At 51.5% G+C, this 14896-nt stretch overlaps 2 pseudogenes; both read left to right on the top strand.

The window, feature by feature from the left end:
- The first annotated feature begins 1783 nt into the window (after positions 1-1783).
- On the top strand, positions 1784-4963 carry LOC139009759 (gasdermin-C pseudogene; annotated as a pseudogene).
- A 6809-nt stretch (positions 4964-11772) lies between these two features.
- Positions 11773-13839, top strand: LOC139011422 (gasdermin-C pseudogene; annotated as a pseudogene).
- The last annotated feature ends 1057 nt before the right edge of the window (positions 13840-14896 follow it).

The following is a 14896-nucleotide window of genomic DNA, read 5'->3' as shown; positions in this document are numbered from 1 at the left end:
CGAAGCCAGTCAGATGAGGGATGACAAGCCTGGTGGGGGCGGTGCCCAGTAGACCACACAATGGCAAACAGCAGGCATGGTGAGGTGGTGACCGGCCAGCTTCTGGGGACAGCCTGGACACGGGGTGAGAAGGGGTTCTCTCTGGGCTGTCTGGAGAGAAGGCAGCCCGGCAAGGTACGGGCACTAGGGATCCCTGCGACATGAGGTGCAGTAGGTCACCCCTCCTGTGGAGAAACCTGAGATCAGCAGGTGGCACACCTTGTACTTGGCCCTTCAGTAGGAAACCTGGACACTCTTGAGCCTGTGCCCTGCCCCCTGCATTTATTGGCTCAGCTACCTCCTAGCCTAGCCGTGGGCAAATTATGGCCCGCGGACCGGATCCGGCCCGTTTGAAATGAATAAAACTAAAAAAAAAAAACAAAACACCGTACCCTTTTATGTAATGATGTTTATATTAGTTCACACAAACACTCCATCCATGCTTTTGTTCTGGCCCTCCGGTCCAGTTTAAGAACCCATTGTGGCCCTCGAGTCAAAAAGATTGCCCAACCCTGTCCTAGACCCTTCCTCTCAGACCCCACAGCTACCCTCTCCTGAGCCAGGCCACCACCAGCCCCTCCAGGGCGACAGCCCAGCCTGGTCTCCTGGCCCCCACCAGCCCCCATAGGTCCCATCTCAGTTCCCCCAGGCCCCTCGCTTGTCCCTTTCCCAGCCTGGCATAGGTGTGTGGGCAGGGAGGGGTGGCTGCTACATGCCACGCCACCACACACTCAGGCGGCACAGAGCCCTGCCCAGCCCCACAAGGCCATGCCAATGACCTCTCCCTGCCCCCTGTCGCCTGCCAAGTCCTGAGCCTCTCTCTGCTGTGGGTTGTATTTTGGTGGTTTCTTCTGGGTAGATCCTGCCCTTCCACCTCTCTTCCGGGAGCAGCAGGAAAATCCTGGAACTGGAGCCCCTGGGAGCCTTTCCCAGGCTGGTGGCTGGCTGCCCTGGTGCCTGGGCCCAGGCTCCACCTGGGTAAATGGAGACGCCAGCTTGGGCTCCCCAGCTGCCCCCAGGAACTGTCCTCACATGTCCCTGCACAGAACCGTCAATCACATCTGTGTCGGGAAGCTGCTCCACACTCCCCTTGACAAGACAGTGGCAATGCTGATGTTCGATGCTAATAATAGGAGGAACAGGGGGGGCTATGGGAACTATTTGCACTAATGGCACAGTTTTCCTGGAAACCTAGTGCTTTTTTTAGCCCTTGTTCAAGATACCTGTCATAACTCAGCTGAGAAGGACTTGAGAGATAAGGCCGTGATCCAGAGCTCAGCCCCAGACCTGGTCTGGAGGAGGCGGGGGCCTCGTCTGCTGCTTTTTGCAGGACATTGCCCTGGAACTTGAGTTGGGGACCTGCTTTGGGAAGAAAACACAACCAGCGGAGTTGCATTTCTCTGTTCTCTGGATTTTGTCTGACCTCAGGCAGTCTGGAGATTGGAAGGAGCCCTACCCACTGGAGCCTTTCTCTATTAGACAAGACAATATACAACTGGGAGTCCAGAGAGCAGCCCCGACCAGGTGCAGAGCTGGGGTTTTAAAGGCTGAAACAACATTCTGATAGACGACCGTGCAGGGCAAGAACAACATGCCCTCCATGTTTGAGAAAATTACCAAGAAATTGGTCAAAGAGCTCGGAGACCGACAGCTCAGACCTGTCAAATGCTTGGTGAGTGCCACCAAGATACACCGGTTTTCTCTAATACAGAGGAAGAAGGCTCGCTCTCAGTTTTGGCAACTACCTGATGAACCACTTGATGTGTCCCTCATGCACATCCTGGAACCAGGTTCTTCGGTCCCAGACGCTGCTGTGGAAGTGCCTGCCGCCTTCAGTTACACCGTGGTCAGGAAGCAGCAGGCGGCTGGGAGCGTGAATGCTGGGGCAGAAGTGGGCATCTCAGGGGGGACTGCTGTGTGCCTAGGGTCCTCCCTCCAGTACCGGATTGTTAGCACCCCACATGAAACCTGGACAGAGCTTCAGAAGAGGAAACTGCCGGACACAGAGCCGGCCTTCCTGAAGCAGTGCCGGGAAGCAGGGGTGAATCTGTATGTTGTGACCGACACCGTGGAGCTGCTCAACAGCCCTGTGCTGCAGGATTTTAGCAGCAAGAAGATCTCAGGGAAATTCACCAACCCTCTGGATATTTGGGTCAAGGGTAAAGCAGAGGCAGAGGGGACCAAAATGAGAGAGAAGCAGCTGACTGTGCCGAAGGGCTCGGTGCTGGCCTATAGGAGGAAGCAGCTGGTTTTCTACAGCAGAGACTGGGACATTCTTTACACCGCAGATGATGGTGATCGGAAAACCTTTCCAGGAGGCCGCACAGACATGCCCCAGAGGTCGTGGTGCCCAGGTGAATCCCCCCCCCCAATGGCAGATGGTGAAGAGCCAAGGGTTTTAGCACGTCCCATGATACCTGCCACCCCTCAAATGGATTTCAAGCTGCTACAAGAGGAGGTTTCCCCGAAGGTAGAAGCGGCCAAGCTCTCGAAGGACATGCAGAATGTTGTGTTCTCCAACCTCCGGGCCATGCTTAGGGACCGCAAGGCTCTTCAGGACCTCATGGACAAGTTTGAACAGGAGCCCTTCGGTCATTTGGATGGCCCTGGTGGCACCATCCTGACTGAACTGCGAAAGGACTCCTGCTATCCAGAGGTTGGCTCAAAGTGCCTCATCCTTTACCTGCTTGAAGCCTTAATGGTGCTGAGTGACATCCAACATGAACTGCTGGCTCAGTCCATGGAGAGGAGGATCCTCCTTCCTCAGCGGGACCTGGTGAGGAGCATCCTGGAGCCCAACTTCAACCGCTTCCAGAACATTCCCTTTACCCTCCAGCCTGAGCTCCTGGCCCCACTCCAGGAGGAGGGCTTGGTCATTACCTATGAGCTGCTGGATGAGTGTGGCCTGGAGATGGAGCTGAACAGCCCCACGTCTACCTGGGACCCGAAAGCCAAGGAGCCCCTGTCAGCCCTCTATGGGGCCCTCTTCCTGCTGAACCAGCTGGCTGAGGCCTGAGCCCTCCTGGGGGGCAGCCAGGGACTCAGTCCAGTGCGGCTAGTCAGGCCTTGTCCTGTCCTTTGCTGTATCTATTCCACAAATAAGTGATAAGTCTTTGTCTTTGATTTATTTCGCTTAGCACAAGACCTTCAAGGTTTGTCCATGTTGTCATGAACCACAGGCGACTCTGGCTGCTGCGTGGGGGGATGGGTTGGAAGGTGGGTGCCCACGTGGATGTAGGGAGAACATTGAAGGAGTTTCTCTAATTGCCCAGGCACCCAGTGGTATCTTTTAAAAGATCAGTGGTATATCTTAAGAGGTAGGAGCTTGAAAAGTAGATATATTTAATTCTGGTTGAAATAGCTCCCAGGAATACTTGGGGGATAGATATGTAAACCCACAGGGTCCCATCCTTGTGCTTCATCTATTGCGGTGGTCGGTAAACCGCGGCTCGGGAGCCACATGTGGCTCTTTGGCCTCTTGCGTGTGGCTCTTCCACAAAATACCACGTGCGGGCGCGCACGTACAGTGCAAAGTTAACTTAAAACTTTAAGTAAAGTTTATTAAGTTAATTTTAGGGAACGTTGTGGAGTGAAAGAAGATGTAGTGACGAGGATTGAGAAAGGTCTGTTGAGATGGTTTGGACATATAGAGAGGATGAACGAAAGGAGATAGATGAAACAAGTATACAAGACGAGTGTGGATGGGAGAGTTGGAAGGGGTCGACCTCAGCGAATGTACCTCAATCAGATTGAGGACGTTTTTAGCGAAGGCCAGCTTAGGAGTACCCTAATTAAGTTAATAACAATGTACCTACCTATATAGCTTAAGTTTAAAAAATTTGGCTCTCAAAAGAAATTTCAATCGCTGTACTGTTGATATTTGGCTCTGTTGACTAATGAGTTTGCCGACCACTGATCTATTGAATGAGTGTGATTGGCGCTATTTTCTAATGAATTTATAATTTACACCAGAAGGTGGCAGCATTGACACACAGAAGGAAGCTTGTTGTTGATGGCAGGCACTTTCCCTGATTTGCTCTGGGACTTCTGAGTTAAAGGCAGACCCCTCTCTCTGCTCTGCTCTCCCCCCTCCCTCCCCCCCTTTCCCCTTCTCCTTTGCTGCCTCTCTGCTGCATTTAACGTGGAATCGGCTGGGAGAAATGGGGCTGGGGCAGAGGGGTCAACACTGGCTTCTTTTTATAGCCTCTGGAACCTTCCTTTTAAACACTGCGTTTGTTGTATGGAGTAAATCCCATAAAGAGCTCTGGGTGGTAAGAGTGAGTTATGGGGAACTTAGAGCTGTTTCCAGTGTTTCCAGAAACGCCAGCCCTTCTGCTGGGATTACTATGGACTTGTGGGAAATCTGTTGTCTCATGCTGAGCCCAGGCAGAAGCCGCGAAGAGCTTAAATGTCGCTCAGTAAGCAGGGTATATAGTTTCTAAATGAATTGAGCCAAGCACAGGAACTGTTCAAAATATTGCAACCTTGGTCAACCCATTGGAAAGCAGGGCTGGTGCAAATGATAGGGGGACTTATAATCTGATAGATAGAGCACCTGCATTAATCTGAAAAATAATCATATTATTTTAAATCTTAGAACACACATGCTAGTACTTATGTGAACAGCGGGTTAAGTTTTTCCTAAGTTTCCTTTCCAAGGCCTGTGGGAAGCAATTGAGGAGGTGACTCAGCTGTGAACCCAGCAAGCAGAACCAATAAGCATGGTCAGACCATCCACCAGGAGTCAAAACATCACCTCATCAACATCATCTCATTACCGGATGATTCAGGACAATAGCTGACATCTGGGGACCTCCAGGGCTGTGCATAGCTGCATTCTATTCCCAGCCTCACCCCAGCCCCCTCCCCTGCATAACCCTGTCTCCTGGTGGAATGCTTGTAAGCGCCCTCTCTTCTTGGTTGGCTGGCCTTCTCAATAAATGTCTTCTATGATTCAAAAAAGAAGAAAAAAAGATATGTGTCATGTTCTTTTTATTATTATTGATTTTAGAGGAAGGAAGAGAGATGAGAGAGAAACAGCTATTGGTTGCCTCCCCTACATGCTGTGACTGGGAATTGGACCCCCCCCCCCTTTATTGTTGTTAATCCTTACCCAAGGATTTTTCCCCCCATTGATGTTTTAGAGAGAGTGGAACAGAGGGGGAGAGACACAGAGAGAGAGAACCATTGATGACAGAGAGACACATCCATTGGTTGCCTCCCACACATGCCCAGACTGGGGCTGGGGATCAAGCCTAGAACCAAGGTACATGCCCTTGACTGGGACTCAAACCCTGGACCCTTCAGTCTGCGGGCTGATGTCTAACCGTTGAGAAAAACGGCTAGGGCGAACCCCCCACCTTTTGGTCTATAAGACAATGCTCTAACCAACTGAGCCACACTGGTCAGGGCTAAATCTAAAACTTTAAAAAATATTTTATTTACTAGAGGCCCGGTGCACAAAAATATGTGGACTCAGGAGGGTCCGTCAGCCCAGCCAGTGCCCTCTCGCAGTCTGGGACCCCCTCGGGGAATGACCACCTGCTGGCTTAGGCCCGCTCCCCAGGGATTGTGCCTAAGCTGGCAGTCAGACATCCCTCTGGCAGTCCGGGAGCCCTTGGTGGATGTCCACTGGCCAGTGGGGAGCAGGCCCAGCTGCAGTCGGACATCCTTAGCGCTGCTGAGGAGGCGGGAGGGGCTCCCACCACCACCGCTGTACTAGTAGCCATCAGCCTGGCTTGTGGCTGAGCAGAGCTCCCCTTGGGAGCACACTGACCACCAGGGGGCAGCTCCTGCATTGAGCGTCTGCCCCCTGGTGGTCAGTGTGTGTCATAGTGATCAGTGATTCCCAGTCGCTCTGCTGTTAGGGTCAATTTGCATATTACCTTTTTACTATATAGGATAGAGGCCTGGTGCATGGGTGGGGGCCGGCTGGTTTGCCCTTAAGGGTGCACCAGATTAGGGTGGGGGTCCCACTGGGGTGCTTGGCCAGCCTGGTGAGGGGCTGAGGGCTGTTTTCAGGCTGGCCACACCCCTGTCAGGGTGGAGGGTCCTACGGGGGTCCCTGGCCAGTCTGGGTGAGAGACTGATGGCTGTTTACAGGCTGGCCAAGCCCCCCAGCAGGGACCCTCACCCCATGAGAGTGTGGCCATCCTAGGTGGGAGCTGATGGCTATTTGCAGGCTGGCCACAGCCCCCAGCCACCCAAGCTCCCAGTGGAGGTTGGCTAGAAGCAGGTATCTGGGATTTATTTAGCTTCTATAATTGAAACTTTGTTGCCTTTTGCGGAGGCCAAGCTGGCCAGAGCAGGTGGGAAACTTGGCTTCCTCCATCGCCGGAGCAAGCAAGCCTCCTGCTTGGTCCAGCTCAGTGGCTGCCGGCCACCATCGTGGTTGGGTTAATTTGCATATAGTTGCTCTGATTGGCTGGTGGGCATGGCTTGGGCATAGTGAAGTTATGGTCAATTAACATCTGTGTCTTTTATTAGTGTAGATTTATTTTTTAATAAAGTGAGAAAAGACAGACACAAAAAGCCACAGTGATTTCATTTGTGTAAAATGTCCAGAACAGGCAAGTCCACAGAGACAGGAAGTGGTTTCATGGTTTTCGGGGGCCGGGGAGGGATGGAGAGTGACTGCTGATGGGGATGGGCTTCTTTTTGGGGTGGTGGAGCATTCTGGAATTAGATAAGAAGTGACGGTGATGGTTGCACAATATGGTAAATGTACTAAATGGCATTGAATTTAAAAGGGTGGCTTTCTTCTTAATAAAAATTGAAAGGATGATGGGACCAAACTTGTGTAGAGTCTGGTACACAGCAAGTACTCAATAAATGCACCAAGGAATGACTTACCAGCCTGCGGGGTGGGGAGGAGGCCAGCACTGGCATCTCCTCCCAGACCTAGGGATTTGTGCAAGTCTTCATTCCTGTCATTGTCGCTAATCCCCTGGACAAACCCTCCCTGTGAGTCACCCCACCTCAGTGTCCTCCTTAATTCTCCAGAGGAAACCTGGTGGTCTGTCCTGGTCTTAGACTCACTCGGAAGGAGGAGAAATGGGTTGATGTGCTTTTTAAAAAAATCCTCACCAAGGATCTGTTTTTTATTGATTTTTAGAGAGGGGAGTGGGGAGAAGCGAGGAGGGGAGGGAGGAGAGGGAGAAAGAAACACCCCCATCACATCTCTAGTGCAACCGGGAGGGCTGGCCAGAACCGCCACTGTGAATGAGGGCCTGGGCCCCAGGGAGTCCCAGGCTGCGAGGCTGCTCTGGTGCTGAGGGAAGGGGGAATGGCAGGGTTTCCATGTTAATATAGAAAAAAAAGACAATTTTCTTTAAAAGTGGGGGAAAGACATCCAAGCAGTTTAACTCCACTGTACCAGGTAAACTGATACAGCTCAAAAGGTTTCCTTGACACTAACTGTCAATGCCGGAATTTTGTATTCTGGTTTTTTGTTGTTGTTTTTTTTTTTATTAAATCTTTATTGTTCAGATTACATTTGTTCCTCTTTTTTTTCCCCCCCATAACTCCCCTCCTCCCAGTTCCCGCCCCATCCTCCGCCCTCACTCTCCACCCACTGTCCTCATCCATAGGTGCACCATTTTTGTCCAGTCTCTTCCCGCATCTCCCATTCCCCTTTCCCCCCCAAGAATAGTCAGTCCATTCCCCTTCTATGTCCCTGATTCATTGTAATCACCAGTTCATTCTGTACATCAGATTATTTATTCACTTGATTCTTAGATTCACTTGTTGATAGATGCATGTTTGTTGTTCACAATTTGTATCTTTACCTTTTTCTTCTTCCTCTTCTTAAAGGATACCTTTCAGCATTTCCTATAATACTAGTTTAGTGGTGATGAACTCCTTTAGCTTTTCCTTATCTGTGAAGCTCTTTATCTGACCTTCAATTCTGAATGATAGCTTTGCTGGATAAAGTAATCTTGGTTGTAGGTTCTTGGTATTCAGCACTTTGAATATTTCTTGCCATTCCCGTCTGGCCTGCAATGCTTCTGTTGAGAAATCAGCTGACAGTCATATGGGTACTCCCTTGTAGGTAATTGAGCCTCTTTCTCTTGCTGCTTTTAAGATTCTCTCTTTGTCTTTTGCTCTTGGCATTTTAATTATGATGTGTCTTGGTGTGGTCCTCTTTGGATTCCTTTTGTTTGGGGTTCTCTGCGCTTCTTGGACCTGTAAGTCCATTTCTTTCACCAGGTGGGGGAAGTTTTCTGCCATTATTTCTTCAAATAGGTTTTCAATATCTTGCTCTCTCTCATCTTCTGGCACCCCTATAATTCTGATATTAGTGTGCTTGAAGCTGTCCCAGAGGCTCCTTACACTATCTTCATATTTTCGGATTCTTTTTTCATTTTGCTTTTCCGGTTGGGTGTTTTTTGCTTCTTCGCATTTCAAATCTTTGACTTGATTCTTGCATTCCTCTGGTCTGCTATTGGGTATAATATTCTTTATTTCAGTCCGTGTATGCTTAATTTCTAGTTGGTTCTTTATCATAGCATCGAGGGCCTCATTAGTTTTCGTGAGGCTCTCATCAAGTTTATTGCAAGCCCTCAAAATTGCGTTTTTTAGCTCTATATCCTCCATTTCTGTCATGTTTTTTTGTCTCCGCATTTTTTATGCTTTCTTGGTGCACCCCCTTGTGGTCTTTGTGCGCAGTCTTGTTCTAGTTAAGCCTTGATTGTTGTAGTTAATACTAGAGGGATTTGATCACCAGGCCGACTGGCTGTGAGAATCAGCTGTGTCTGCCCGGGAAAACTTCTGTCCTCTGGGGAGGTGCTAATCTAGCCTTTGCCTGAGGCAATCCGGCAAATGGCTCTGCACAGGGCTTGGGCGGGGCGGGTCCCAGGGGATCAACAGGGCGGGCAGAGGGAGCAGTTATGGCTGCTCTCAGTCCGTTCCCAGAGGCTCTGCTTCTCAGAACCCCGGCAGCCGCTGCAAACCTCGGAGAGAAAGCTGCCCTCACGTTCCAACTGATGCTAGACAATCCCGCTTCTCCCGTTTGAGTCTGAGTCCCTAGAGACTCGCCCGGATCTGGAGCTCAGAGTCTGAGACTCCCTCCTGATTGAAAACGACAACCGCGCCCTCAGCCACCAGCCCGCTTTGCGTGCACCTCGGTACCTTTAAATTTTCCACACTGCGCCTCCTCTGAGCCTCGGTTTGCTGTTGTCTTTCCTTCTAGTTGAAGAGTCTTTCCTCAGTCAGCCTTCCTGTGGTTCTGGGTGATGTCCGTTCCGTCTTTTAGTTGTATTTTTGAAGTGGTTGTTTGCAGCAGCAGTCTCCGGTGTTTACCTATGCCGCCATCTTGGTGGTATCTCCAGTGTTTTTTTTAAAAATATATATTTTATTGATATTTTACAGAGAGGAAGGGAGAGAGAGAGAGAGAGTTAGAAACATCGATGAGAGAGAAACTTCGATCAGCTGCCTCCTGCACATCTCCCACTGGGGATGGATGTGCCCGCAACCCAGGTACATGCCCTTGACCAGAATCGAACCCGGGACCCTTGAGTCTGCAGGCCGATGCTCCATCCACCGAGCCAAACCGGTTTCGGCTGTATTCTGTTTTGTAAGGATTTAATAAAACTCTTAAAAACTCCTTCTGGTTTTCTGTTGCTGCATAACAAGCTGCCCCAGACCTAGTGGCCTCAGCCATTCAGTGACAGTGGTGCTGTGACCTAGGAGTTGGGACAGGGCATGTGGGGTTGGCTTGTCTGGGGATCTGTGAGGGTGGGGACAGGCTGTCCTTGAGTGACCCATCCGTGTTGGCCCGGGGGCCCTCTGTGACAGGCTCTCCCTGGGCATCATGTTCCAGGCTCATCCGCATTCGTGCCCGCGCTTTAATGCTGTTCATGGCTGAGTAAAGCTCCTGTGTCCGGATGGACACATTGTGTTTATTCATCTGTCCGTGCTACCAGGTTTGGCCACAGTGAACCGTGCTGCTATGGACAGGTGCACAGGTTTTCATTTGTGGAAACGGATGGAAGACATTTCACATGTGGATGTGTTCATTTCTCCGGGGCGGACACACGGAAGGGATGTGAGCAGGGCAGAGACCTGATCCCATGTGGAGTGTGGATAGGGTCAGAAGGACCCAATATACCATTGTCACCCCCGAAGCCAGTCAGATGAGGGATGACAAGCCTGGTGGGGGCGGTGCCCAGTAGACCACACAATGGCAAACAGCAGGCATGGTGAGGTGGTGACCGGCCAGCTTCTGGGGACAGCCTGGACACGGGGTGAGAAGGGGTTCTCTCTGGGCTGTCTGGAGAGAAGGCAGCCCGGCAAGGTACGGGCACTAGGGATCCCTGCGACATGAGGTGCAGTAGGTCACCCCTCCTGTGGAGAAACCTGAGATCAGCAGGTGGCACACCTTGTACTTGGCCCTTCAGTAGGAAACCTTGACACACTTGAGCCTGTGCCCTGCCCCCTGCATTTATTGGCTCAGCTACCTCCTAGACAGGGGTCCTCAAACTACGGCCCGCAGGCCACATGCGGCCCGCCGAAAACATTTATCCTGCCCGCCAGGTGTTTTTGGCGTCGCTGCCTTTCCTGCTTAGCAGCCGACTCATCCCGGGCCCCCAGTGCGCATGTGTGGAATGTCTGAGGGACAGTGAACTGGCCCCCTGTTTAAAAAGTTTGAGGATCTCTGTCCTAGATCCTTCCTCTCAGACCCCACAGCTACCCTCTCCTGAGCCAGGCCACCACCAGCCCCTCCAGGGCGACAGCCCAGCCTGGTCTCCTGGCCCCCACCAGCCCCCAAAGGTCCCATCTCAGTTCCCCCAGGCCCCTCGCTTGTCCCTTTCCCAGCCTGGCATAGGTGTGTGGGCAGGGAGGGGTGGCTGCTATATGCCACGCCACCACACTCTCAGGCGGCACAGAGCCCTGCCCAGCCCCACAAGGCCATGCCAATGACCTCTCCCTGCCCCCTGTCGCCTGCCAAGTCCTGAGCCTCTCTCTGCTGTGGGTTGTATTTTGGTGGTTTCTTCTGGGTAGATCCTGCCCTTCCACCTCTCTTCCGGGAGCAGCAGGAAAATCCTGGAACTGGAGCCCCTGGGAGCCTTTCCCAGGCTGGTGGCTGGCTGCCCTGGTGCCTGGGCCCAGGCTCCACCTGGGTAAATGGAGACGCCAGCTTGGGCTCCCCAGCAGCCCCCAGGAACTGTCCTCACATGTCCCTGCACAGAACCGTCAATCACATCTGTGTCGGGAAGCTGCTCCACACTCCCCTTGACAAGACAGTGGCAATGCTGATGTTCGATGCTAATAATAGGAGGAACCGGGGGGCCTATGGGAACTATTTGCACTAATGGCACAGTTTTCCTGGAAACCTAGTGCTTTTTTTAGCCCTTGTTCAAGATACCTGTCATAACTCAGCTGAGAAGGACTTGAGAGATAAGGCCGTGATCCAGAGCTCAGCCCCAGACCTGGTCTGGAGGAGGCGGGGGCCTCGTCTGCTGCTTTTTGCAGGACATTGCCCTGGAACTTGAGTTGGGGACCTGCTTTGGGAAGAAAACACGACCAGCGGAGTTGCATTTCTCTGTTCTCTGGATTTTGTCTGACCTCAGGCAGTCTGGAGATTGGAAGGAGCCCTACCCATTGGAGCCTTTCTCTATTAGACAAGACAATATACAACTGGGAGTCCAGAGAGCAGCCCCGACCAGGTGCAGAGCTGGGGTTTTAAAGGCTGAAACCACATCCTGATAGACAACTGTGCAGGGCAAGAACAACATGCCCTCCATGTTTGAGAAAATTACCAAGAAATTGGTCAAAGAGCTCAGAGACCGACAGCTCAGACCTGTCAAATGCTTGGTGAGTGCCACCAAGATACACCGGTTTTCTCTAATACAGAGGAAGAAGGCTCGCTCTCAGTTTTGGCAACTACCTGATGAACCACTTGATGTGTCCCTCATGCACATCCTGGAACCAGGTTCTTCGGTCCCAGACGCTGCTGTGGAAGTGCCTGCCGCCTTCAGTTACACCGTGGTCAGGAAGCTGCAGGCGGCTGGGAGCGTGAATGCTGGGGCAGAAGTGGGCATCTCAGGGGGGACTGCTGTGTGCCTAGGGTCCTCCCTCCAGTACCGGATTGTTAGCACCCCACATGAAACCTGGACAGAGCTTCAGAAGAGGAAACTGCCGGACACAGAGCCGGCCTTCCTGAAGCAGTGCCGGGAAGCAGGGGTGAATCTGTATGTTGTGACCGACACCGTGGAGCTGCTCAACAGCCCTGTGCTGCAGGATTTTAGCAGCAAGAAGATCTCAGGGAAATTCTCCAACTTTATGGATATTTGGGTCAAGGGTAAAGCAGAGGCAGAGGGGACCAAAATGAGAGAGAAGCAGCTGACTGTGCCGAAGGGCTCGGTGCTGGCCTATAGGAGGAAGCAGCTGGTTTTCTGCAGCAGAGGCTGGGACATTCTTTACACCGCAGATGACGGTGATGGAGATTCCTTTCCAGTACCCCGAAAACACATGCCCCAGTGCGGGTGGTGCCCAGGTGAATTCTCCACCCCAATGGCAGATGGTGAAGAGCCAAGGGTTTTAGCACGTCCCGTGATACCTGCCACCCCTCAAATGGATTTCAAGCTGCTACAAGAGGAGGTTTCCCCGAAGGTAGAAGCGGCCAAGCTCTCGAAGGACATGCAGAACGTTGTGTTCTCCAACCTCCGGGCCATGCTTAGGGACCGCAAGGCTCTTCAGGACCTCATGGACAAGTTTGAACAGGAGCCCTTCGGTCATTTGGACGGCCCTGGTGGCACCATCCTGACTGAACTGCGAAAGGACTCCTGCTATCCAAGGTTTGGCTCAAAGTGCCTCATCCTTTACCTGCTTGAAGCCTTAATGGTGCTGAGTGACATCCAACATGAACTGCTGGCTCAGTCCATGGAGAGGAGGATCCTCCTTCCTCAGCGGGACCTGGTGAGGAGCATCCTGGAGCCCAACTTCAACCGCTTCCAGAACATTCCCTTTACCCTCCAGCCTGAGCTCCTGGCCCCACTCCAGGAGGAGGGCTTGGTCATTACCTATGAGCTGCTGGATGAGTGTGGCCTGGAGATGGAGCTGAACAGCCCCACGTCTACCTGGGACCCGAAAGCCAAGGAGCCCCTGTCAGCCCTCTATGGGGCCCTCTTCCTGCTGAACCAGCTGGCTGAGGCCTGAGCCCTCCTGGGGGGCAGCCAGGGACTCAGTCCAGTGCGGCTAGTCAGGCCTTGTCCTGTCCTTTGCTGTATCTATTCCACAAATAAGTGATAAGTCTTTGTCTTTGATTTATTTCGCTTAGCACAAGACCTTCAAGGTTTGTCCATGTTGTCATGAACCACAGGCGACTCTGGCTGCTGCGTGGGGGGATGGGTTGGAAGGTGGGGTGCCCACGTTGATGTAGGGAGAACATTGAAGGAGTTTCTCTAATTGCCCAGGCACCCAGTGGTATCTTTTAAAAGATCAGTGGTATATCTTAAGAGGTAGGAGCTTGAAAAGTAGATATATTTAATTCTGGTTGAAATAGCTCCCAGGAATACTTGGGGGATAGATATGTAAACCCACAGGATCCCATCCTGGTGCTTCATCTATTGCGGTGGTCGGTAAACCGCGGCTCGCGAGCCACATGCGGCTCTTTGGCCTCTTGCGTGTGGCTCTTCCACAAAATAACACTTGGGGTGCGCACGTACAGTGCGAAGTTGACTTAAAACTTTAAGTTTATTAAGTTAATTTTAGGGAACGTTGTGGAGTGAAAGAAGATGTAGTGTCGAGGATTGAGAAAGGTATGTTGAGGTGGTTTGGACATATAGAGAGGATGAACGAAAGGAGATAGACGAAACAAGTATACAAGACGAGTGTGGATGGGAGAGTTGGAAGGGGTCGACCAGACAGTGGCAGCATTGACATACAGAAGGAAGCTTGTTGGTGATGGCAGGCACTTTCCCTGATTTGCTCTGGGACTTCTGAGTTAAAGGCAGACCCCTCTCTCTGCTCTGCTCTCCCACCTCCCTCCCCCCCTTTCCCCTTCTCCTTTGCTGCCTCTCTGCTGCATTTAACGTGGAATCGGCTGGGAGAAATGGGGCTGGGGCAGAGGGGTCAACACTGGCTTCTTTTTATAGCCTCTGGAACCTTCCTTTTAAACACTGCATTTGTTGTATAGAGTAAATCCCATAAAGAGCTCTGGGTGCTAAGTTATGGGGAACTTAGAACTGTTTCCAGTGTTTCCAGAAACGCCAGCCCTTCTGCTGGGATTACTATGGACTTGTGGGAAATCTGTTGTCTCATGCTGAGCCCAGGCAGAAGCCGCGAAGAGCTTGAATGTCGCTCAGTAAGCAGGGTATATAGTTTCTAAAAGAATTCAGCCAAGCACAGGAACTGTTCAAAATATTGCAACCTTGGTCATCCCATTGGAAAGCAGGGCTGGTACAAATGATAGGGGGACTTATAATCTGATAGATAGAGCACCTGCATTAATCTGAAAAATAATCATATTATTTTAAATCTTAGAACACATATACTAGTACTTATGTGAACAGCGGGTTAAGTTTTTCCTAAGTTTCCTTTCCAAGGCCTGTGGGAAGCAATTGAGGAGGTGACTCAGCTGTGAACCCAGCAAGCAGAACCAATAAGCATGGTCAGACCATCCACCAGGAGTCAAAACATCACCTCATCAACATCATCTCATTACCGGATGATTCAGGACAATAGCTGACATCTGGGGACCTCCAGGGCTGTGCATAGCTGCATTCTATTCCCAGCCTCACCCCAGCCCCTTCCCCTGCATAACCCTGTCTCCTGGTGGAATGCTTGTAAGCGCCCTCTCTTCTTGGTTGGCTGGCCTTCTCAATAAATGTCTTCTATGATTCAAAAAAGAAGAAAA

The sequence above is a fragment of the Myotis yumanensis genome, unplaced genomic scaffold (assembly GCF_028538775.1).
Source record: "Myotis yumanensis isolate MYYU_CA2020_CCGP unplaced genomic scaffold, mMyoYum1.0.hap1 SCAF_5, whole genome shotgun sequence".
Lineage (NCBI taxonomy): Eukaryota > Metazoa > Chordata > Mammalia > Chiroptera > Vespertilionidae > Myotis > Myotis yumanensis.
This window is presented reverse-complemented; position numbering and strand designations above follow the sequence as displayed.